The sequence below is a fragment of the Schistocerca cancellata genome, chromosome 7, assembly GCF_023864275.1.
Source record: "Schistocerca cancellata isolate TAMUIC-IGC-003103 chromosome 7, iqSchCanc2.1, whole genome shotgun sequence".
Taxonomy (NCBI): Eukaryota; Metazoa; Arthropoda; class Insecta; order Orthoptera; family Acrididae; genus Schistocerca; species Schistocerca cancellata.
In genome coordinates, this window is record NC_064632.1 from 258,522,669 (window position 1) to 258,526,849 (window position 4,181).

Here is a 4,181-nt window from a genome sequence, read left to right on the forward strand (position 1 = left end):
CCGCAGGAGGCCATCCAACAATTTCATCAATCAATGCTTGCCTAAGTGCAAGATGTGGACCAAAGGGTAGTGACTTGGTCAATTTGTAAAAGCTCTTTCTCTTGAATATGTCATTTTTCAGAAATTTTAATCATTTGTTTGTCTGTACATGTAAATTACATCTAACGATTTGCGTCCAATTTGGATATGCCATTGTGGTGCGGTTTCTCTCTCTCTCTCTCTTTTTTTAAATATGGATTTGGAGTGTGCGTTCCTAATGTTTGGGAGCTACATGGCTATACCTAGAACGGATATTGGAATCTACCCCAGACCAATAACAACATTAGAATTATGTATTAATACCTTCAGCTGCTGACGGGCGTTGATATATATCAACGGGGACAGGTGAAAATGTGTGCCCCGACCGGGACTCGAACCCGGGATCTCCTGCTTACATGGCAGATGCTCTATCCATCTGAGCCATCGAGGGCTCAGAGGACAGTGCGACTGCAGGGATTATCTCGCGCACGCCCCCACGAGACCCACATTCTCACCTTATATGTCCACACACTACATTCTTAGTGTCCCTACCCAACACACTCATTACTCGTGGAAGACATTCTTACCAAGTCCCGTAAGAGTTTGGGTAATATGTGTGCATCCGCACAGAAGAAGAAAGCCATGGCCGGTATATAAATATATAATAACAAAATTGTCTTATATCTTCGACCCAAAATTACAATTTAATTTTTTCCAGTTTTTATTTTTTTATTTTATGAACCGATAACTTGAGTGTTCTAGCTGACCAGAAGAGAATTGAGCTTTTTTTAAATAATATTTTTTATTCATCCTATTGATATTTAGTCCCTGTTCCTTTCAAAGTTACAGCCTTCTCTACTCACATATTTAATTCAATCGTGTTTCCATCTCATCTATGTGAAAAAGAAGAAGTCACATGACGCAGGATCTGGGGTGATGTGTAGCTGGAGGAGGGAAGTCACCTGAATTTTGGTAGAAAGCTCGCGGACTGACAAAGTTGAGTGGACAGGCACGTTGTCATGGAGAAGGAATAACGAATAGCCTTGCAACAAGTTTGGCCTCTTTATGCAAATTTTTTTGCGTAACCTTTTCAGAACGAACTACAGCGTTTTCTGCAAGTTCTCCGACAGCTAACGTGCACAGGTGCTTGATTTTCTGAAAGTGAGCGCCACCAGTTCAGGTCTAATGCCTACCTGACCGAGAGTCTCCAGTTGTAACACTGCGTTTTCATGCAGCACTATCTTTGTTAGCTTGTTCCAAAAGTAAAATCATCGTAAATGTTTTACTTACTTACACGCAAGACTTAATTGGTACCGTGAATCAGACATTCAAAAAAATCTCAAAAACGGAAATAGTTCGGAAACTGAATGAGATATCTTCTGTTGGATACCTTGTTGTAGGAAGATTATAATGGACACAGTGCTGCAAAGTGAACGCATTGTTGGTGCGTAAAATGAAGTTCGATCATTTTTTTTAAACAGACCTCGTATGCATACATACTTTAATACTTGTTCCATAGATCATGAATACGACATTACGTAATGAATTGGAACGTGTCACTTTAACGTAAGTTTACTTTACACAAAACAAATATTTTTTTTACAGTTACTACATCATGTATAAAAATTCATCACTTGAGTAGAAGGAGTTGTCATTCAGAAATTCCTTTAATTTGCTTTTAAATATTGGTTGGCTATCTGTCAGACTTTCCATGTTATTTGGCAAATGACCAAAGATTTTTGTGGAAGCATAATTTATCCCTTCCTGTGCCAAAGTCAGGTTTAACCCAGAATGGTGAAGATCATCCTTTCTTCTAGAGTTGTAGCTATGCACTTGGCTGTTATTTTTTAATTGGGATGGGTTATTACCAACAAATTTTGGGAGTGAATATATAAATTGCGAAATTGCGAAGGTACTGTGAATATCCCGAGTTCCTTAAATAAATGTCTGCAAGGTGATCTTGGATGCCCTCCAGATATTATTCTGATTACACACTTGTATGCAATGGATACTTTTTCTTTTAATGATGAGTTACCCCAAAATTTGATGCCAAATGAAAGCAGTGAATAAAGAACTGGATTTTTATAATGTCCATTTATATGTAATATAAAAACAAAAACAACTTGGTTCCTATTTTTAATATTTTATAGTAAAATAATTTTCTAGATGGTGTTGGCAGTTCTCCTTTTAATAATAATCTTTTAAAATCTGTGTAAATAGCAAAAGAAACTTTTTGGGTAAACTTACAACTTTTAAATTTTATGTATTGATGTTTCCTGGTAGTTCTACTATTACTTGTTTATTAATTATACAATTTTTTTGTGATCATCTAATTTTTCTTTATTTTAAAATACTATAAACATAAAAGACAAATAAATTTTTGATGTGCATTTTCATTAATTTGACCTGAAACAAGTCGAGATAAACTTTTATTCAAAAGCGCTGTGAATTAGTCTTTTAAAAATATAATAAATTAATATAATTTTCTTTCTTAGAATTTGTTATTTTTTATTTCTTAGAATTTGTTATTTCTTCTGTCATAGAATTTGTCTGTTCTAATGGATATACTTGCTATTTTTCATCAAAAGAAAAAACACTAACAGATACACTAATTTTAGTCTCATTTTTGGAATGTCTTTAATTTTAGTATTTTATTTACAATATGATTAATTATAGTGTCTTTTCTACAATATCATTAATTTTAGTCTCAACTTTTGTAATGAATTTTATTGGAACTAGCTGGCTGGGGTGTCCGAGCGGTTCTAGGCGCTACACTCTGGAACTGCACGACCGCTACGGTCGCAGGTTCGAATCCTGCCTTGGGCATGGATGTGTGTGATGTCCTTAGGTTAGTTAGGTTTAAGTAGTTCTAAGTTCTAGGGACTGATGACCTCAGATGTTAAGTCCCATATTGCTCAGAGCCATTTGAACCATTTTTTATTGCAACTGGATGCGAAATATCAGGTGCTTTTTCTTAAAGCACTTTAAATAATTATATATAATTTCTTGTTCTATGTCGATTTTTACATTTCTGTCTATCTACTCGATTTAATGGGGAAGTTATAGGCCATAGTAAACAATTTAATCATTATTTTTTTACAGCAACACAAACTTTGTTCTTTTTTCTGGTAATTCAAAATAAGATGAACCTCCTAATGGATCATATCTGTTAATTGCTAGTCGTAATCCAATAAATTTATTTAATGTCCATCACAATACTCGTATTTGAATATTAGTGATTTTCATCCAAATATCTTTTTTCCCTTTTCTAATTTTTAATTATATCCTTTTCTGGAAGAATCCTATAATTCTGAGTTTGATGTCCATATCCCATATTTTTGTTATTTGTCTGCATTATGTATTCACAAAATAAATTAAAATTTATTTTCAAAGCATTAAATATTTTGAGATTTTCTTTAACTATTTTCATAATTTTTGGTTTTGTTGCAATTAAGAAGTAATTAATCAAATTGATTTTATATTGCTTTCGAAATTTATAATTCGTACACTTTTTAAAAATGCTGTATCAACTAAAAATTGAGTAACTGTTTTTGTGTCTCATTGTTTCCCAAACATATTGGTAAAAAGTGGATATATTTTTTTAAAATATATTATCCTCATTCTTTCCTTTGGTTTGGCAAATTCATTGGTAGAAAATGGGAATATTCCTTTTAATTGTTTTCCCTCTTGTTTCCCAAACACATTGGTAGAAAATGGGGTTATTTGTTTCAATGATTTATTCTCATTATTTTTAAAAACTTCATCACTATTTTCAGTTTTACAGTAAGGTAATCGTTTCGAATTCTATATTTTGATTCTTCTCTAATTGGTGGTTATGCCATTATTATAAAATTAAATTATGTTTTCCTGATTTATAATATTTCCTTAACTTTCTTGTCTTACAAACTTCGTGAAGTGAAGTTCCTTTTAATATGGTCCTGAAGTTACTCTATTTTGAAGGAAACAGATGTTAGATTTTTTAACTTAAAGAATGGAAAAATGAGATTTGAGAGAGGTAATTTATAACGAAAAATATTAATTATTTTTAAATTTAAAAACGGAAAAACGTGGTTTGGGTGTGGGGAGACTTGCGTGCCTCAACGATTCAGACAGCCGTACCATAGGTGCAACCACATTGGAGGGGTCTCTGTTGAGAGGCCAGA

The 4,181-nt window shown here is 33.2% G+C and overlaps 1 non-coding gene across 1 annotated transcript; it reads right to left on the bottom strand.

The window, feature by feature from the left end:
* Positions 1–395: 395 nt before the first annotated feature.
* On the bottom strand, positions 396–470 carry Trnat-ugu (transfer RNA threonine (anticodon UGU)). Its single transcript has one exon. It is a non-coding gene; the product is annotated as a tRNA-Thr (tRNA).
* Between the last annotated feature and the right edge of the window lie 3,711 nt (positions 471–4,181).